Source organism: Callithrix jacchus, chromosome 6 (assembly GCF_049354715.1).
Source record: "Callithrix jacchus isolate 240 chromosome 6, calJac240_pri, whole genome shotgun sequence".
NCBI classification, from domain to species: domain Eukaryota; kingdom Metazoa; phylum Chordata; class Mammalia; order Primates; family Cebidae; genus Callithrix; species Callithrix jacchus.
In genome coordinates, this window is record NC_133507.1 from 15,560,929 (window position 1) to 15,583,381 (window position 22,453).

Consider the following 22,453-nt stretch of genomic DNA (forward strand, 5'->3'; position numbering starts at 1 on the left):
CACCCTCCAAACGCCAGCATGCTATGGGAGAGTTATTCCCGGATGCCGCTGTAGGAGCAGATGCCCAGTGTTGTGTCACTATGACTCCTCCCTCCTGTGGAGATTAAACCTGCCCTACTTCTCTAGCATGAACCTAAAATTAGATGTGCAGCTGCCCTGCAATGAAGCCCTGTCTCCAGATAGTACTCAGGGCAAGATTTACAACAGAGGCTCCAACCACATACCTGCTAGAGAGAAAGGACACGAAGAGCAATGTCACAACCCTCTGTGGCCTTGTGCTAGTCCTCGCCCCAGGGCAGGCAGCTATTTCAGGCCTCATCCACTTCCCAGATATCCCCCGTGCTGCACACACTTGGGTCGGCTTGTGCCTGCCTCCTTCCTTCGGCTACTCAAGTCCCACGCTGGTTGGAGCAGTTATGGTCAGACTCAGACTGCTACCATAGCCCTCTAGTTGGTCTCCCTTCATTTCAAAGCCATCAGGAATGTGCCTCAGGTTCCCTTCCCACACTGGTTTCTCATTCCTGCTCTCATCTCTCTTTCCAGCCAACTATCCCTGAGTGTGGCAGTTCCTCTCCTTCCCCAGGTCTCCCCCTTCCTCTGGAATGCTGATGCTGCCTGTGCAGTGGCAGAAGGTACTACCGCACCTCCCACCTTCACTGGATGCCCCCTGCTCCATTCCACCAGGGAAAAGGAATCTACTTTCCCCAGAACTTTGTTTAGACCTTCTTTCAACTTACATTCTATTGAACTCCGTACTATGTTGGACTAGGTGTGTTTTCTCCTCTCTAAATTCTATACTTCCTAAAGTAGAAATCAAATTATATGTATTTGTTATTTTCCATCCCTCCTAGCCCAGTGCCTAGATGATAATAGGCTTTTAATCAAATTTAAAAGAATCCCAGCATGGTGGCTTACATCTGTAATCCCATTGCTTTGGGAGGCCGAGGCAGGCGGATCGCTTGAGGCCAGGAGTTTGAGACCAGCCAGGGCAATGCAGCAAAACCTTATCTCTACAAGAAATTAGTTGGGTGTGGTGATGTATACCTGTAGTCCTAGCTACTCAGGAGGCCGAGGTGGGGGAATTCCTTGGGCCCAGGAGTTTGAGGCTACAGTGAGTCATGACTACACCACTGCGTACCAGCCTAGGGGACAAATTGAGATCCCGTCTCAAAAATAAATAAGGGCCGGGCACAGTGGCTCATGCCTATAATCCCAGCATTTTGGGAGGCTGAGGTGGGCGGATCACCTAAGGTCAGGAGTTTGAGACCAGCCTGGCCAATATGATGAAACCCCATCTCTACTAAAAATACAAAAATTAGCTGGGCATGGTGGTGGGTGCCTGTAATCCCTGCTACTCCAGAGGCTGAGGCAGGAGAATCACTTGAACCCAGGAAGCAGAGGTTGCAGTGAGCCAAGCACCGTACTCCAGCCTGTAAGACAGAGTGAGAATCTGTCTCAAAATAATAAATAAATAAAATTAAAACAAATAAATATATACATTGAAAAGAAATACTTTAATAAAAAATTATTGGTGAATTCCCCATGTAGTCATGAGTAAAAGCCAGAATGTACTCAGTAGGTGCTATGCTAGGCATTTCGTATTTGTTACCCTTTTCTCCCTTGATCGCAGACTGGCTGCACACATAGCGTTCTGCCATATCTAACTGTGTCTGAAACATCGGTGGGCACACCTCCCAGGAGCTCTGTTGCATGAGGGCATGAGGTGCCTTCTGGGAGGAAACTTATTCTGGAGACTGCGAAGCAGCAGCCACCGGCTCGAAAGGGAGCAAAGTTTCTATCACTGGAGGGAAGATAAAAGTTCAGAGTCTTTTCTATTATTTAGAGTTGTCTGGGGGAACTGACAGAGATTGGAGAAGGGAAAGATCTGAATTTGAGGGGCGCATGGGGACGGCATTCATATTAAAACTTCGCCTTTTATTTGAAAGAGGCTTCCAGTGTTTGGTCTGTTAATGGACTCAGCTGGGGCTTAAACATTTCTGGGGGAGCTTTTTATAGAGGCAGGGAGGAGGAAATGACACTGGGCAGAGTGTGCTACCTCTTGCTCATTTGTTCCACTGTGGACAAGCTTGTTTATCTGCACTAAAGCTGTCTTTGAGCTGTCCAAACTCACTAAGTAGGGAAATTTATTGAGGCAAAGACAGATTACTTGTCTGCGACTGACTCATCTTGTGACCTTAGGAAAGCTTGTGATTACTCCATGTCTCAACACTTTCTGCTGGGAGCTGTCCCTTTGTGCCCTCATTCCCAGGATGGGACCAAGGGGTTTGGTAATAATAAGGACCATTGCCACTGGCCACACACTTGACCTTTTCCAAAGCGCAGCCGCGTCCCCTCTGATCCTCTTGGGTTCTTGCACTGTCATATTGAGCCTAACCTTTGAAGCTGGGTTATCACATGTTATCATCAGTATGTCTCTTAGGATTTTAAATTCTGCTGGCTTGCCTTGCTTCATAAATATCATAGACGATTAGAAATGGGTTGGGTCTTCCTAGCAGAGGCCAGTTCTTGAAGCCCACTGTATTTTCTGACCATTTCTCCACACTTCGAGAAAGAGGACCTGGGCTTACCTGCAGGCTGAGAGGGCTCCCTCATCCCTTGCCTTCATTTTCTCTGGAGCTCCCTCAAGGACACAGGAAGTAGAAAACCACACTGGTCTCACCCTCACAGAGGATAACATCTTTAGTATCCCTGCCCTCTTAATGCCCTTTCAAGTTTTCAGCAGGAAGGTCATGCAATGATTTATCTCTTCACTCTCAGGGTCAGTCTCATGCTATTAGATTGTGGAGGTCAAGATACCTAGGCTTGAACACCTTGGCAGCAGGAGGAGATGGATATGTTTGGTCTTCAAGAAGGCTTCATAAGCAAATTCTTCACCTTAGTCTCCTGTTGGCTGTCCTAGTAGCTCCTTGTGCTTGGAATTGTGTTAGGTGATATTCGCCCTTCAAAGGACCAATCTTCCAGGGCCTCTCTGGCCTTAGAATTCTGCCCGAGTGCAGGATTACTGGGCATTGCTTTATTGGCTTTCTGGTGATTTCATCTTCAGTTTATGAGCTAGAAAAAATGTACTGCTTCTCCTCTCCCTGCCCCTAAATCACTCACTGCCTTTGCCCAAAGCCAGATCTTCTGTGCTTTCTCCAACCATCACACCATTCCACTTTATCTGATCGTAAGTGAGACTCAGCCAGAGCTAATGGATTCCATGAGATCGTGAGTGATTGGGTGACACAGCGACTTCTCACTTAGACAATGGGAATCCAAGCTACAAGAAACAGAGAGATTTTTCTGCTTCGTAAAATAGTTACTGTTTCCCTTGCGTTTTTGTTTTCCCCAGCCCCCACTAAGGGCTTTGTGACTCTTCATTCAGCATTGGACTCTGTGGTCTCCAGGGCAGCACCTCACAGTGGGGCTTCACTGTATGTCTTGGCACTTTCTGGTAGTCCCTTGTCTCCAGAGCAAAAACAGGAGAAAAAAAATCCTCCCCGCCAGCCTCATAAGTGCTGATACTGGGGGCATACACCATGAGCTCAACTTACTAACTGAGTGATTATGGCATCTGCAACCTGACTCCAAGCCTGTAGCTGATGGAGAATGAATAGTTTCCTGCATGAATTAAGAATTGGCAACTAGAGTAATAGGGTTAAGGCCCTTTCATCTTCTTAAGAAGCCACTGAGCATTTCCTGATTAGGGCAAGCCATAGACATCCAAGTCATGGAATCTAAAGTTTGAAAGTTTTAAGGGATCTTCTTCTTATTTCTTGCATCTGAAAATGAGGTCACTGAAACCCAGAGAAGCTGAACCAAGCTTTCTACCCTAACTTCAAGACATCATTTATTACTCTAAGATACTTTTTTGCATATTACAAAACAAACATACCTTGAATTAGGACTTTCATTTGACAACATTCTATGTGCCTGTCTCAATGTTAAGCACTGGGGACTTGTTGCTTGGGGACCTCAAGTGGCCAGCAGTCTATGCCAACAAGAATGATGTAGTGTGGGAGGAAGGCCTTTCATCCTGACCCAGTCGTGGGCTTGTGAAATGGCCAGCTCCCCATCCTGTGGAAATGTCTTAATATATTTCTTGGAAATACCCACAGAGCTGAGCAGCAGGGCCTCTGTTTTGGGCTCTGGGCCTCAAGGGACCCTACACTTTGGAGAGACTTTCTTGAAATGTCTAAAGTATTCTTTTGGTGCTTGAGAAGGGCTTGGTCTGGCAGTGGTATCCAGGGGAGTTTTAATCCCTGTTTCTCCCCTTTGGGGTGTTCTCTAATCCTGTGTCACCTGGGTGGTGAACCAGATTCCTTCAGGACAAGGAGCTCAGGGACTCATCGTGCATATGGGTTGTCCTGATTCAGGTGTGTTGGGCTGGTGAGCAGATCTTTCCCATTGCTGGTTCTGTATTTATTCCTGAGGATGACATGCCGAGCAGTCAGAAGGGTGTTCGATATGTTGATATCGGATGGATCAAGTCATTTACAATGACTGGCCTCCAAAAACAAAACAAATCTCTGTTGGTCCTTAATATCCTCAGGAGGACTTACATGTACCGCTTTTCCCTGATGACGGTTCTCTACAGAAATTGCATTTCCACCTTCATCTGCTGAAGCTTGTACGGCTCACACCTCTCCATAGATTTCCCTCAATTTTCCCTGTGGAGACTAGAGGCAGGCTCTTAGGAGCTTTCACTTGCCAAAGAAGTTAATCTTCTAGCCTAGCCCGACTCACTGAGGAGCTTATGCAAAGATTTCCTATAAATCACACCTTCCTCGCAATACCGTAACCACCTAAATAGGTAGGAAAGGGAGTTCGAGGAATTGGGGGGAGGTACAGAAAGATTCTTATCAGGAGGGACTGTTGTGGTCTTCACCTTTTACTTTGAGGGAACTGATAATTCTAATCGAATTCTAAAGTCTTCAGGAGCAGATTCCACATTCAAGTACCGCGAATTATAAAGCAGATGGGGGAAGAAAACACACTCTGGTTTTCCTGTTGGGCCGTGAGTGGGTGCAGTGTCTGGAGATGTGCTTGTTTAGTAGAGATAAGCCAGCTCAGCTGGCTGGGAAGGAAAGGGTCAAAAGGAGGCCATTGCACAGATGTACAACCATGGAAAGCTAGCTGCTTTTAAGAGTTTAGGCAGAGACTGCAGGATGAGGACAGATTGAAAGCTTTCTGTCTAGGTTCAATTATAGTGCTATTTTAATATTAGATCTCGTCATCTTCAACAAAGCTAATGAGAAAAATGACTAGAGAACAATAAATGGTTATTTAAAAGGAGTGAATTAGTATAAATCACGTCTGAGTTTCTTTCAGTTGGCGCATCATAGGTATTCAATAAACGCCAGTTGAGTGAACGAACACTGTTGTTTTGGTTTGCCTGAGCTGCACTCTTTGAACTGTGCATTGATTGATTCCATAGTATTGTAGGGCTTTTTTTATTGTCAGGATGTGTGGGCATTGAGTTGAAAAGATGTAGTCCTTGCCCTCAAGGAGCTTATAGATACATGCACACATTAGCATGTAAACAAATAAGGTAAATGTGATCATGGTGGGATATTCAAGAAGGAGGGTTTCAGTCTGCTCAGGAATTAGGAAGGAAGAACTCACTGAGAAAGCAGCTTTTGATTTGAAATAGGGAAGGAGTTTCTGGATGTTAGTTTTATAAGAGGGGAACCTTCTAGGCAATGGCAGAAACAAGAGCAAAGACAAAGAAGCACAAAAAATGATGGGTTTATATATTGTAGGGTACACTGCAAGAGAGTGAAGGCAGGAAGCTCATCCGCATTGATATGAACATTCTAATACCTTAGTAGATGATAAAAGAATGGGAATATGTAATTCACAAAGAGGAAATAAAAAACAGAGAAACTTGGAAAAATAGTCAACTAGCCAATCATCAGAGAAATGCATGTTAGATCAATGCAACAATCTTACAAATCAAAGTAATAAAAATTTTGAAAAATGGTAAAATTTATTGTTGGTGAGGATTTCATTGAATGGACACTCATATGCTGGTGGGAATGTGGGCTGACAGAACCTTCAAGAAACAGTAAGTGACATAGATCAAGTCTTAAAAAATTCCTATTCCTTAACCTAATTTTTCTTTTAAATTTCGTCCTAAATAAAATCACTTTGAAATGTGGCCTAAGATTTATGTGCAAAAATAGCAATCACAGTGTTATTTATAATTGGAAATATTATCACCTGAAAAAGCTCAATAATAGGGAATGCTTGGTAAAAGTGATATATTTCCACGTCATATTATGAAGCGACACAAAAATAGGTTAGGAATGATGTCTGTTGTGGGAAACAGCTTATCATAAAATATTGACTGAAAAAGTAAGTCTCAAAGTTCAGAGTGACCTCAGCTATGTAAAAAGTATACACACAACATAGGCTTCAGGCTAAGATGGAAGGACTGGGGTCAGATTTATCTTCCTATGTTAAAAAAATGAGAGATAAAATACATAAACCCATGTTGATGGACATTAGGCAATGAAGGAGAGCGATTCCTGAGAGATAAGCCCTTAAATTGCCCCAGCTCATTGTCTTAGAGAGTTTCTAGATTGCCATGCAGGGACAATGAACCCACTTGCCGTCCAAGACTCCCTGAGTTAAAGAAACAGTTGGAAGACAGAGCTGAAGGTCTGGAGAAACCAAGGTGCAGAGCATTTATAGGACAGAGTACCAGAAAGAGAGCTGCACAGAAGGAGAACTCCGGAGATCTTCAGGGATTACCCTCAGATATTTAGCTAGATCTGCAAGTGTGCTTATTGGGAAATTAGCCAAAGCCAGGGGAAGACCAGCTGAAGGAAATGGAGGGGACAATATCTGACATACACGCAGGAATGGAAATAGTACTTGGTTCTGAAAGACAGACTGGAAAACCTCGTGACTCATGGGACACTGGATAAAGTACACAGGAGGATTTTGCCTCAGTAGTGAGGAAAAAAGTCACCCCTCGATATTCATAGAGGATAGGTTACAAGAACTCTTGTAGATACCAGATCTGTGGAGACCCGAGTCCTTCATATGAAATATTGCAATAGTTGCATGTAACCTATGCACGTTATCCTGTATACTTTAAATCTTTAAATTACTTATACCTACAAGTGTAAATACTATGTAAATAGTTGTTAGACTCTATTGTTTAGGGACTAATGATGAGGTAAAGGTTTGTTCATATTCAGCACAGATGCAATTTAAAAATATATATTGGATCCACAGTGGTTGAGTTCACACATGTAGAACCTATGAATACAAAGAGCTGACCGTTCCTAGTGCTAGCCTGAGCACTAGCTCTAGACCAGGGCTTTTATCCTGCCAGGCAAATATTAAAAGCAAGACCTGGAATGATAAAACTACTTCCAGTAAATTAGCTGCATTCCAAGTCAAAGCTTCAGAATATTTATTGGAACGCAAAAATATTCAGCAAGCAGTCAGTCAGGTAAAAGTCACAATGTGTAGAATCCAAGAAGAAATTATTAGTCATGCAAAGAAGCAAGAAAGTACTACTGAAGATGAGATAATTCATTCAATCAAAATCAGAACTGAGTTAGATGTTAGAATTATCAGGCAAGAACATCAAAGAGCTATTCTAACTATAGGTCACGTGTTCAAAAATTAAGTAATGACACAGAAGATAAAAGAAAGACCCAAATTGAACCTCTAGAGATGAAATCTACAAAGATAAACATATTGGATTGAATTAAGGAAAATCAGATGTGGCAGAAGAAAAGATAAGCTTGAAAATACAGAAACAGAACATTTCCAAAATGAAACACACAGAAGAGATTTAAGAAGAAGAGAGTCGTAGTGAACTATGGGACAACTTCAAGTGGCTTAGTACATATAATTTGAGCCACTGAAGAGGAGAGAGAGGTAGGGACAGAAAAAATATTTGAGGAAATAAAAGCTTAAATCTCTGAAATGCGATAAAAATGATAGCGATTCAGGAAACCATGTGCATAAGAAAAATTGGAAAAATGACTCCAAGGAAAATAATTAAACTCAAAACCAGCTGGGTGCAGGGGCTCACACCTGTAATCCCAGCATTTTGGGAGGCTGAGGTGGGTGGATTGCTTCAGCTCAGGAGTTTGAGACCACCCTGGGCAACATGGTGAAACCCCTGTCTCTACTAAGATACAAAAATTAGCTGGGCGTGGTGGCACATGCCTGTAATCCCAGCTACTCGGGAGGCTGAGGCAGGAGGATTGCTTGAACCATGGAGGTGGTGGTTGTAGTGAGTCGAGATCACACCACTGCACTCCAGCCTGGGCGACCGACTGAGACTCTGTCTTCACAAAAACAAAACAAAATCAAGCCAACAAACAAATAACTTCAAGGCACCTAGGAAAGGAAAAAAGATGTATTATATATACAGAAACAAAAATGAAAATCTAATAGATTTCTTGTTGGAAATAATGGCAAGTGAAACAGTGGTGCAGCATCTTTAAAGTATGGAGTTCTATACTCAGTGAAAATAGCTTTTAAAAATGCTGATGAAATACTTTTCAAACATACAGAAACTAAAAGACATCAACAGCAGACTCTCATGCCAAGAATATTAAAACTTCAGGCAGAAGAAAAATAATGCCAGGTGGAAAGATGTATCTATTCAAAAGACCAAGGAGCACTAGAATTGGTGGTGGTGGTGGTGGTGGTTTTGAGACAGAGTCTGGCTCTGTCACCAGGCTGGAGTGCAGTGGCACAATCTCGGCTCACTGCAGCCTCCATCTCCTGGGTTCAAGCGATTCTCTTGCTTCCGCCTCCCGAGTAGCTGGGACTAAAGGTGCATGCCGCTATACCCAGCTAATTTTTTGTATATTTTTGGTAGAGATGGGGTTTCACTGTTAACAAGGATGGTCTCGATTTCCTGACCTCATAATCTGCTCACCTCTGCCTCTCAAAATGCTGGGATTACAGGCATGAGCCACTGTACCTGGCCAGAAATAATAACATGAGTAAATATATTTAATTTTAGATTATTATTTTTGTCTCTTTAAAAGATAGGTAAGTGTTTAAATAAAAGTAATCACGATGTAGTCAGGAGTTTACATTCCTTGTAAAGTTAAAATATAAGATAACAGTACAAAGATCAGGAAGAGAGAAAGTATTCTATTATAATTATCTTATGTATTAAATGTCATATTAACAATTAAAGGTAGACTTTGATAATTTGAAAATGTATACTAAAGCAACCACTAAAATAGTTAAGAGTTACACCTAATAAGTCAATAAGAAGGTAAATTTTTTTTTCCTGAGACAGAGTTTCGCTCTTGTTACCCAGGCTGGAGTGCAATGGCACGATCTCGGCTCACCGCAACCTCCACCTCCTGGGTTCAGGCAATTCTCCTGCCTCAGCCTCCTAACTAGCTGGGATTACAGGCACGCACCACCATGTCCAGCTAATTTTTGTATTTTTAGTAGAGATGGGATTTCACCATGTTGACCAGGATGGTCTCGATCTCTTGACCTCGTGATCTACCCACCTTGGCCTCCCAAAGTGCTGGGATTACAGGCTTGAGCCTAGAAGGTAAATTATTATAAAAACATTCAATTCATCCAAAAGAAGGCAGGAAAAGAGGAAAAGGTGGTTAAAGAACAGATGTCATAAATAGACAAAAAATTAACAAGAGTGTAGACTTAAACCTAACCATACCAATAAGATGTCAATGTTACATCCTCTATGTAAGGGCAGATATGTAATCATATTGATAAACCAGTGACTCAATTGTACTGCATATAAGAACCAAAATTCACAATTGAAAAAATATAGAACTAGCCCAAATGCCCATCAGTCAATGAGTGGATAAACAGATTGTGGTATGAATATATACTGAAAGGTCACACAGCCATAAAAAGAAACAAAATAGTTGCATTCTCAGCAACCTGGATGAATTTGGAGACCATTATTCTAAGTGAAGTAACTCAAGAATGGAACACCAAACATTGTCTGTTCTTACTCATAATGGGAGCTAAGCTATGAGGATGCAAAGGTATAAGAATGAGAAAATGGACTTTGGAGACTTGGGGAAAGGGTGGGAGGAGGGTGAGAGATAAAAGACTACACACTGGGTACAGTATACACTACTTCGGTGATGGGTGCACCAGATCTCAGAAATCACCACTGAAGAATTTATCCATGTAATCAAATACCACCTGTTCCCCAAAAACCTATAAAAATAAAAAAATTAAATAAAATTGTGCTGCCGTAAGAAACACTTAAAATTTCTTATTACTATATAATTATACATGTAGATAGAGTACATGTGATATTTTGATACATGCATACAATGTATCAAAACAGAGTAGGAGATCCATCACCTTGAACATTTATCACTTCTTTGTGTTGGGAACATTTCAAATCTAGTTCTTTTGAAATATATATCGTTGTTAACTGTGGTCACTTTACTGTGCTGTTGAATACTGGAACTTATTCCTTCTGTCTATGTTTGCACCCACATTTAGTGATTTCTCTTCTCCCTTCCCACTCCCAGCCTCTGGTAACTATCGTTCTACTCTCACCTCATGAGATAAACTTTTTAGCTCAGACATGCGACTTAGAAAAATGTAGCAGTAGTTGTCTTTCTGTGCCTCGCTTATTTCACTTAACATAATGACCTTCAGATCCACCCATGTGGCTGTGAATGACAGGATTTCATTCTTGTTTAATGGCGGCCTAGTATTCCATTGTGGACATGGACCACATTTTAAAAATCCATTTATCTACTGATACATTCTTAGGTTAATTCCATAATTGACTACTGTGAATGGTGCTGCAATAAACATGGGAAGCAGGTATCTCTTTAATATACTGGTTTTCTTTCTTTTGGTTACATATTTAATAATGTGATTGCTGGATTGCATGATAGTTTTTTTTTTTTAAATTTTTTATTGCATTTTAGGTTTGGGGGTACATGTGCAGAACATGCAAGACAGTTGCATAGTTACACACATGGCAGTGTGTTTTGCTTCCTTTCTCGCCTTCACCCACATTTGGCATTTCTCCCCGGGCTATTCCTCCCCACCTCCCCCTCCCACTGGCTCTCCCATTGATGATAGACTGGATTGGGAAAATGTGGCACATATACACCATGGAATATTATGCAGCAATCAGAAATGATGAGTTTGTGTCGTTTGTAGGGACATGGATGAATCTGGAGAACATCATTCTCAGCAAACTGACACAAGAACAGAAAATGAAACACCGCATATTCTCACTCATAGGCGGGTGATGAAAAATGAGAACACAGGGACACAGGGAGGGGAGTACTAAACACTGAGTTCTTTTTTTTTTTTTTAAAGCACTCTCCTTATTGTTTTCTATAATGTCTGTATAACTTTACATTCTGACTAACAGGGTATACGAGTTCCCTTTTCTCCACATCCTTGCAAGCATCTGCTATTTTTTGTCTTTACGGTAATAGCCATTCTAACTGTAGGAAGATAATATCTCATGATGGTTTTGATTTGTGTTTTCTTGATGATTTGTGATAGTGAGCATTTTTTCATATGTCTGTTGGCCACTTGTATGTCTTCTTTTGATAAATGTCTGTTTAGATCCTTTGCCCACTTTATTATTATTTTCCTCATTTAAGCTGTTGACATTCATCAATACTCTCAGATGTCTCTACTGACATAGGCTTTATCAGAAGCTTTTCTATACTTTTTAATGGGATTATTTGTTTTCTTGCTACTGAATTGGGTTCCTTGTGTATTCCAGTTATTAGTCCCCTGCTAGAGAGTTTGCAAATATATATTTTTCTATTCAGCAGGTTGTCTTTTCATTCTGCGGATCGTTTTCTTTTCTGTACAGAAGCTTTTTAGTTTAATGTAGTCCCATTTGTCTGTGTTTTTGTTGCTTGTGCTTTTGAGATCTTAGCCATAAAATATTTGTCTAGACCAAAGTTCCAAAGAATTTCTCCTGTGTTTTCTTCTGGTAGTTTTATAGTTTTGGGTTTTATATTTAAATTTTTAATCCATGTTGAGTTGATTTTTGTATGTGGTGAGAGATAGTTTCATTCTTCTGCATATGGATATCCAGTTTTCCCATCACCATTTATTGATGAGGGTGTCCTTTCCCCAAAGAATGTTCTTGATTCTTTTTTCAAAAATTAATTGGCTGTAAATTGGTGAATATCTTTCTGGGATTTCTGTTCTGCTCCATCGGTCTAAATGTCTGTTTCCACTCCAGTATCATGCTGATTTGGTTATTATAGCTTTGTAGTATATTTTGAAGTCAGGTAGTGTAATGCCTCCAGCTTTGTTCTTTTTGCTTGGGATTTCTTTGGTTATTTGGGGTCTTTTATGGTTTCATATGAATTTTAGAAGTTTTTTCCTATTTCTGTGAAGAATGTCATTGGCATTTGGATGGGGATTGCATTGAATCTGTAGATTGCTTTGGATTAGTATAGTCTCAAGATTACTTTTAACAATATCAATTCTTCCAATCCATGAGCATCGATGTCTTTCCATTTGTTTGTGTCCTTTTCAGTTTCTTCATCAGTGTTTTGTAGTTTTCCTTCTAGAGGTCTTTCACCTCTTGGTTAAATTTATTTCTAGCCATTTTCTTATCTTTTATATCTATTGTAAATGGGATTGCTTTCTTGATTTATTTTTCAGCTAGTATCTTATTAGTGTATAGAAATACTACTGATATTTGTTTGTTGATTTTGTGTCTTGTGACTTTATTGAATTCAATGATCAGTTCTAAGAGTTCTTTTGGTGGAGTCTTGGTTTTTCTCTATATAAGATCATGTTATATAAAAAGACAAACAATTTTGACATTCTGTTTTCAATCTAAATGCCTTTATTTCTTTCTCTTGCTAGAGATTGTTTCAGCTGGAACTTGCAGTACTATGTTGAGTATGAATAGTGAGAGTGGGCATTGTTATCATGTTCCAGTTCTCAGAGGAAATGCTCTAGGCTTTTCTCCATTTATTATGATATGAGCTGGGTTTGTCACATGTGGCTTGTATTATGTTTATAATGTTTTATTATGTTTCTAGTATGCCTAATTAGTTAAGAGTTTTTCTCATGAAGGAATGTTCAATTTTATGAGATGACTATATGGTTTTTATCTTTCATTCTGTTTATGTAATATGTCACAGTTATTGATTTGTATACATTGAAGCATTCTGGCACTCCTGGGATAAATCCCCCTTGATCGTGGTGTATTTTTTTTTTATGTGTTGTTGGTTTGCTAGTATTTTGTTTGCCGTATTTTGTTGAGAACTTTTGCAAACTTATAGATCAATATCCCTATGCTCATTAGGGATATTGATCTATACGTTTCTTTTTTTGTTGTGTCCTTGTTTGGTTTCAGTATCAGGGTAATGATGGTTTCATAGAATGAGTTAGGAAGAATTCCTTTCTCTTTAATTTTTTGGAATAATTTGAGAAAAATTTGTGTTAGTTCTTCCTTATAAGTTTGGCAGAATTCAACAGTAAAGTCATCTGGTCCTGAATTTTTGTTGTTGGGGGACTTTTTATTACTCGTTCAATCTCATACTTTTTACTGATCTGCTCATATTTCCTATTTCTTACTTGCTCAATCTTGGTAGATGGTACGTATTCAGGGATTTGTCATTCTCCTCCAGGTTTTCTAATTTGCTAGCATACAGTTGTTGACAAGAGTATCTAATAATTCATTGTATTTCTGTGGTATCAGGAGTAATATCTCTGTTCTCATTTCTGATTTTATTTATTGGGTCTTCTCTCTCTTTTTGTTAGTCAGTTAGCAGTTTATTGACTTTATTTATCTCCAAAAAACTGTTTCAATTCATTGATGCTTTGTAATTTTTTTTAGTCTTTATTTCATTTACTTCTGCTCTGATCTTTATTATTCCTTTCTTTCTACTAATTTGGGGTTTGGTTTGTTCTTGCTTTTCTAGTTCCTTGAGGCGCATCACTAGGTTATTTATTTGAGATCTTTCTGCTTTTTTGACATAGGCATTTTTTGCTATAAACGTCCCTCTTAGCACTGCTTGTGCTGTATTTCACAGATTTTAGTATGTTGTATTTTATTTCAAGAATTCTTAAATTTCCTTCTCAATTTCTTCCTTGACCCAATGGCCATTCAGGAGCATGTTGTTTAATTCCATGTATGTCTAAATTTCCTTTTATTATTGATTTCTAGTTTTATCCCATTGTGATCTGAAAAGATACTTGATAAGATTTTGATGCTTAAAAGTTGCTGAGACTCGTATTTGTGGCCTAACATATGCTCTGTCCTGGGGAACGTTCCAGGTGCTGATGAGAAGAATGTGTGTACTGTGGTTGTTTGGGGAAATGTTCTGTAAATGCCTGTCAGGTTTATTTGTTCTAAAGCGCAGTTTAAATCCAATGTTTCTTTGCTGATTTTCTGTCTAGATTATCTGTACAATGCTGAGAGTCAGCTGTTGAAGTCCCCATCTGTTATTATATTGGAATTTATCTCTCCAGTAGGGTCAGTGGTGGTTAGAGCAGATTAATCTCCAAGTTCCCTGACTGTGCTAGTGGGGAGGGATGCCAGGTGGGGCAGAACTGTCCTGAGGCCTGCTGACAGTGCACATAAGCACCCAAAGTGGCAAACAACACTAACTGATCTGTAGGTCCCTAGATGGTATAGTCATGGTGGTGGCAGTGGTGAGGGCAGGCTTGTCCCCAGGCCCCAGGAAGGCTCCCAGACAGACCAGTCTCCAAGCCTGCTGAAAGCACATGCATATGCAAAGTGTCTGTGTCTGGGGGTGCAGGGTTGCTGTCAGTGGCAGCAGTTCCAGGCAGGTGGCTCTCAGGCTCTTGGGAGTACATGCTTCAGCTTCCCTTCATCCTGGAGGCAGCTTCCCAGGTGCATTGCACTGCCATTCCCTCGGCTGTAGGACATTGCGTGGGCTAGAGTGCTGGGCACCTGGTTGCAATGCTGGGTCCAGCCATCCTACTTGGTGGACATGAGGTGATATCAGTGGAGTTCTATGGATGTGGAAATGCAGGGTCTGTTGGGCCCCTGGGCTCTTAAAATGGCTGTGTTCTACAGCTGCTTGTTTCTGAGGAGTGTGTGGGATCCAGCATGAAATACATCTTTGAAGCAATTTCATGGTACGAACTCCAGGCAGCTGCATATGCTAGTCTCAGGGCCCATGAGGGCTGAGGAGCTCTCCTGTAGCTAGGATTGCAAAAGTCTGTGGGAATGTGGAGAGATGGGGATCCTTTGCTCACCTTTTCCCTGCACTGGGGAGTTTGTTCTGACACAGAGCCGGTTCCAATCCTGGCCAGGGCAGATGCTTAGCTTCCCTCTCCTTCCCTGCCTCAGAGATTCCCTGGGTGCCTCCAGGTAGCCATCTTGAAGTCCCTCCACTCAGGACTGTGTATAAACACATTTTAAATATAAAGACTCAAGAGGGTTAAAAGTAAAAGGATGAAAAAAGATACACCAAGCTAATGCTAATCAGAAGAAAGCTAGGGAGCTTTTTCTAATGTCGAATAAGGTAGATTTCAGAGCATCGAATATTGCCAGGTATAAAAAAGTAATTTTATAATAATAAAGGGTCAGTTTATTAGGAGCAAATAAAAGCCCTAAATGTTTATGCACCTAAAAACAGTTTTAAAATAATTGATGTAAAAACTGATAGAACTGCAAGAAAAAATAGATATATCCATGATTCTAGTTGGAGATTTTAATAACCTTCTCTGAATAATTGACAGAATCAGTAGAGAGAAAATCAGTAAGAATATAGATGATGTAAATAACACTATCAATCAATGTGGCTTAATTGATATTCATAGGATACTTTACCAACCTACAGCAGAATATACATTCTTTTCAACCGCAATGGCATTTTTACCAAGATAGACAATGTTACGAACCATAAAGCCAGTCACAATGGATTTATAAGAATTCAAATGATGTAAAGTAAGAGAATTAAATGATTAACAATAGAAAGATTTCTGTAAGAGTCCCCAAGATTTGAAAATTAAATAATGTACTTCTAAAAGAACTATGAGTCAAAGAAGAAATCAAAAGAGAAACTAGCAAACATCTTGAACTGAATGAAAACGAGTACAGCATATTAAAATCTCTGGGATGCCACATTGTTGGGGGAAATTTATAGAACAATAAGGGCATATTAGAAAAGAAGAAAGATGAAAGGATCTCTAGTCAGCAACCTCATCCTCCATCGCAGGAAAGGTGAAGAAGATTGAAATCTAAAGCAAGTAAAAGGAAGGAAATAAGAGAAATCAGAATAGGAATAAATAAAATTGCAAACAGAAAACCAATAAACAATTAATCAAAAGTTGATCCTTTGAGATCAATAAAATTTATAAAATTCCAATCCAGGCCAGGCATGGTGGCTCATGACTGTAATTCCAGTATTTTGGGAGACTGAGGTGGGCAGATCACAAGGTCAGGAGATTGAGACCATCCTGGCCAACATGGTAGAACCCCTTCTCTACTAAGAATACAAAAAAAATAAGTGAGTGTGGTGGCGCGTGCCTGTAATTCCAGCTCCTCGGGAGGCTGAGGCAGGAGAATCTCTTGAACCAGAGAGTTGGAGGTTGCAGGGAGCTGAGATTGCACCACTACACACCAGCCTGAGGACAGAAGGAGACTCCATCTCAAAAAAAAAAAAAAAAACAAACAAACAAAAAACTCCAATCCAATAAGAAAAAAAGAGAGCAGACACAAATGACCAGTATGAGAGATGAGAGGCAAAAATTGCTACAATTTCTGTAGATATGCAAAGGATAATAAGGGAATATTACTAACAATTTTGTCCACTAAATTGGTCAACTTAGATGAAGTGGAAGCTCACCAAAGAAGAAAAAGATAACCTACATAGCCCTATATTTAGTAAACACATTGAATGTATGGTTAAATTATCCCCACAAAGAAAAGTCTAAGTTTAGATGTGTTTCCTGGTGAATTCTACCAAACATTTAAAAATAAATAATAGTGATTTTGTACAAACTCCTGGAGATAATTTAAGAAGAGAGAGTATTTTCCAGCATATTCAATGAAGCCAGCACTACCCTGATACAAATAACAGGCAAAGACTTTACAAAGAAAGAAAACTTCCAACCAATATCTCTTAAGAACAGAGATGAAAATACTCAACCCAATTTTAGTAAATTGATATCAACAAATATATTAAGGATCAAGATGAAGTGATATTTGTCACATGAATGCAAGACTGGTTTAACGTGTAGAAATCATTAAGTATAATTCATTATATAAAAAATCTCCAACAATATGTGATTATCTCCATGGACCCAGAAAAAGCATTTGACAGGATCTACCATTTCCTGATAAAAACTCAACACATTAGAAATAGAAGGGAGCTTTCTCAATAAATCACATCTATGAAAACTGTTAAGTGACATCATACGTCATGGTAAAAGACTGAATGTTTCCCCAGTAAGATCAGAAACAAAATTAGAATGTCCACTCTCATTAAATTTATTTAATATTATACTGGAGAACTAGTCAGTTAAATAAGGCAAGGAAAATAACTAAATGACATCCATCTGGGTAAAGAAAATGTAACACTATTTGCAGATGATTATCTTTGTGGAAATTCTAATGGAAACTATACACAAAAAGTTACAAGAACTAATAAATGAGTTTACCAAGGTTCCAGGATACAAGATCAACATATAAAAAATTATATTTCTACATAGTACAAAAAATTGTTGGAAACAAATCATTGAAAAATTTTAATAATATGTTTTATAATAGCAATATAAATGTAAAAACGTAGGGATAAATCTGCCAATAGATGAAAAAGATCTGTATGCTGTAAGCTACAAAACTGTGTTGAAACAGATGAAAGAAGACGTAAATAGATAGAGTTTGTGATCTTTACCTAGGCAAAAATTATTTAAATAACAGGAGTAAAATACAATCCATAGAGTGAAAAATTGATAAACTGGTCTTTATCAATATTAAAAGCTTCTGTACCTCAGAAGGCACTCTTAAGAGAATGAAGATACAGACGACACGCTGGGAGACAATATTTGCCAGTCATGTACCTTGTAAAAATGTTTTATTCTGTATATAAAAAGAACGGTTAAAATTAAATAATAGAAAAGAACAATCCAATTAAAAATGGACAAAAGATTGGAACAGCTGTGTCACTAGAGAAGATAAGCAGATAGCAAATATGCACATATAAAATATGCTCAACATCATAATTCATTAGGGAAATGCATACTTAAACTGTAATATGATGCCACTATGTACTTTTAGAATGGTGAGAATTTAAAAGACTGACCATCACGAGAATTGGCAAAGAAGAGCATGAACACACACTTTGCTGGCGGGAATGTAAGAATGGTACAACCACTTTGGAAAACAGTCTGGCTATTTCTTAAAAATTAAACATACACCTATCATATCATTCAGCCATTCATCTTATAGGTATTTATTTATACAATAGAAGTGAAAGCAAACATCCTTATAAAGACTCATTTACAAATGTTCATTGCAGCTTTATTTGTAATAGCTGAAAACTGGAAAGAATCCTTATATCTATCAAGTGGTGAATAGATAAACTGTGATATTTCCATACAATAGAATATTGTTCAGCAATTAAAAGAGAAAAGTATTGATATATGCTACAACATGGATAAATCTTGGAATAATTATGCTGAGTGAAAGATGTCAGCCAAAAAAGTATATATTATTCCATTTGCACTAAATTCCAGAAAATGTAAAATAGACTATGGTGAGAAAAAGAAGATGAATGGCTGTCTGGAGATGGAGGCTGGAGGTAAAAGTGGAGGAGGAGGGAGGGATTATAAAGAAGAAAGAGGAAAACTTCAGGAGGATATTGATATTCATTATCTAGATTGTGGTGATGTTTCAAAGGTGTACACATACGTGAAATCTCATCACGTTGTACAAGTTAAATGTGTATAACTTATCATATGCCAATAATAAGTCAATACGTCAGCCAAAAAAATTAAAAAGTTCTATTTACATTAAAGAATATGTACAGTAAAATCTTTCAAGAAGAAGAACAATAACCAGTTATTTTGAATGGTGGGGGGTAAATAATTAACTTTATTTTTTTTTTTGTAACATTAGAATTACTTTTATAAGTATAAAAAAATTAAATGAAAATAATTTCAGTACTATCTAGTCTAAAATATATTCTCTTTGATTGTCTGGCTACAGACAGATGCAATATAACAAACAAGACCATCATCAATAATTAGATCATGCATTCATTCATTTGAAAAGGAATTGAGGGGAGTTTTGATCGATGAGATAAATTTAAGTCATCAGTATTGGGGATGGAAAGGGAGGGAATAAAGTAGAGAAGGGTTTTCTGAGCAGAGAATAAAAGCATTAGAAAATGCATAAAGCAAGAAACGGACTGGTTTCTGTGGGACAAATAATTGGTTGGATATTAATATAAGGTAACGTTTGAGATGGGTGGTAATGGGAGAGAAAGGCACAAACCAGTTCAGGTTCTTGTCTCTATATCTTGTCTACTGTTTCTTCTCTCTGCTCCTCTTCCTCTCTTCTTTTCTTTCCCTTCTCTTCCTTTCTCTTTGTCATCTTCGTTTCTTTGCATTCTAGGAAAATTCCTTGTGTTTGTTTACAACTCGAATAATTCAATTTTTTGCTTTGTCCTGTCTGCTATTCACTGCCTCCCACAAAGTATCAAACTTTCTCTGCTTCACAGGATGCTACCTCTTGAATATTTGGAAAATCGATCACCTCTTTTTTTTTTAACTAAGGAATAGTTTTCTTCGCGATTTCAGCGTGGCAGAAGCAGATCTGTTCTCTCAGTATTAGTTTTACTTAATAAGAATCACATTGGATTATGTTGGAGTTTGTTATAGGTCTCCACTCAAATATTTCATAGGAGGATCTCCAAGGTCAGAATAAAAAAAGCAAAAAAGAAACCCCAGTAGCAACAATTTTAGAAGTTTACACGTGGCAACCTGGAGAAGGAGTGTAGTGGAACAGGTCTATACCCATAGCAACAGATGTTATTTTATTTCAGTATCACTGATATGATGCTCCCTATCATGGCCAATTCTCAGGTGTGTGTCATCAAGGGCAGACCTTGAGGTGTGCTAAGGGGGAAGGTAATCAAACTCATGCTTGTCCAAAAGATTCTTAAGTGGTTTTGACCTTGAGTTCTTGTTTCTCTGGGTTAGGGGATTTTTCTAATGTTTCCTGGTACCTCTGTCTCAGCTCTGGTTATCGGAGAGTCTTCTAAATATTTTACTTTGAGATGTTCCCTTTCTGTTTCTCAGGACTGCTAAAATGTTTGCTGTTTGAATATTTCTATGGGACTTTTAAAGGGTAAACAACAACAACAACAATTTTTGACTTTGTGACATAGCAGTACGTTTTTTAGTTCCATAGACTCTTTAAATGTCTTGTGCAACTGAAAAAGTAGAAGGTACTCAATCCAATACCCTCACTTTATAGTCAGCAACAATGAGTCCAAAATAGGTGATGTCCTGTAATTTACACAAGTAAATAGTGAGTAGAAAAGCTGAGGAAAGATTCCAGGTCTCCATGTGTCCTATGAAAATTTATTTTTGCCACACCGTGCTGCAGCATGATGACTTTTTTCCCTCAAATTTAAAAACAGAAATGATTAAATGACTAGAATAAATAAAACATGTGCAGTGGATGGTTTTGCTGGAGCCCAAGGGCTCTAAAGAGGAAACAGCCAGCCGCAGGCCTCTGTTTCCTTGAGGTTAAACTAATTTGTTTTTGAAAATGGTCCACCCTAATCATGGTAATACTCATCATACAAAATAAAATCACATTTTATGTGGTGTTGCTGGCCAAATGAATCCCCCAAAAATACTTTTCAGAGCTAATACCAAGGTATTAGATGCTTTCAGAGCTGATACCAAGGTAATACCCCAATTAGATGGTGCCGTTATGGAATTAAATAAAGTCCAGAACTACAGTATGGACGGGTAAGAGGGAACGCCGAAAATGATTATCCTGAAACAAGATCAAGAGTCAGTGAGGCAGAGAAACATGAAAGTCAGTTCCAGATGGCAGCCACCCACTAGTCCTGAGCACATGTGTACCCTACCGCCATCTCTTGGTAGCCATGGGTACTACAGCTCCAGGTTGCCACAGCACAAGCTGGCATACACAGTCCTTAAGACAAAAAGAGATAAAGTGTTACAGTGTCTTCTTATTGATAGAGATGTGTTTTCCAAAAAATGCAAAGTAAATTGCTTTTTAAAAATTTAATTTGCTGATTTTTCTTTCTATTGTTGGGAGAACCCAAATATTGACTTCTTAAATTTTGTTTGTGCTAGGGACAAATGTTCACTCCAAGTAGCATCCTGGTAGTATTCTTTTTCTCATTAGAGTTGCGGCAAAGGCTGAAATGAGTTCATTGAATAATTAGTCATGGAGTCAATTGTATTTCTGCTTTAAGAAGCAGAAATACAAGAGTATATTTTGGAAGGCAATTGTTAAGAGACTTTTGATTTGATTTTCCATGGACTTTTATACACGTTCTATTCTTCTTCTTCTTCTTCTTCTCTTGGCCTCGAGAGGGCAAACAGCTTAAAAAGGGAGTCCTAAAATCATTTCTAGTTTCGTAAAAAGAAGATTCTAAAATAAAAATATTTTTTCTCCCTCAAGGCCAGCTTTTGTTTTTAAAATTACCTTTTTAGTAGTTGCTCAAGGTGTGACTTCCTGGCTAGAACTGGTTTTTGGGTGTCCAGGATTTTAACAGTTGAATTCATTCAAATCTTTGGGAGAAGGTGTATTTGCTGTCTCCCAAGATGAGTTTGAAAATCTTGTGCATTCCTTTCTTACTTATAAGCTGGAGCTGAATGATGAGAACATATGGACACGTGGAGGGGAGGACATGTACTGGGGGCGTGAGTGGGTGTGGGGAGGGAGAGCATCAGGGTAAATAGCACATGCATGCTGGGCTTAATACCTAGGTGATGGGTTGATCTGTTCAGCAAACCATCATGACACATATTTATCTGTATAACAAGCATGCACATCTTACACATGTGCCCTGGAACTTAAAAGTTGAAGAAAAGAGAAAATGTCATGCATTTCAGTAGAAGTCTCTGGACCTCGTGTCATGACCAGTAAAAGTGAACAGTGGAGAAGTCAATGTCAGTGTAAAGATTTTTCTTTTGTGCTGTGAATGCTCAAGGCCTTTCAAGCCACCATTTCAAGTGTAGCGTTAAACGTGAGGGCACATCTGCTATGGACCTGTCAAAATGTCTGCTATGGGAGTGCTGTTTTATTGTTGAGAGCCAGGCTGACACAGAGTCTTCTGGATGCCATAAAGGTCTCTTGTTGGTAAATCTCACAGAGGTTATTATTACTTTCAAGAATTTGATCCATCAATACTAATAAAAATGGAGATCAATTGGGAACCCCAAATGTGTCAGATCTTTTCTTTTTTTTTTGAGACGAAGTTTCACTCTTGTTACCCAG

General features: G+C 39.0%; 1 protein-coding gene and 1 non-coding gene across 2 annotated transcripts in view; one reads left to right on the forward strand and one right to left on the reverse strand.

The window, feature by feature from the left end:
* The window catches only part of AGBL1 (AGBL carboxypeptidase 1), a 798,761-nt gene that overhangs the window by 72,220 nt on the left and 704,088 nt on the right, over nucleotides 1–22,453 (forward strand). The window lies entirely within an intron of this gene.
* Nucleotides 11,604–11,683, reverse strand: LOC118155120 (small nucleolar RNA SNORD74). The gene has a single exon (XR_004745343.3). It is a non-coding gene; the product is annotated as a small nucleolar RNA SNORD74 (small nucleolar RNA).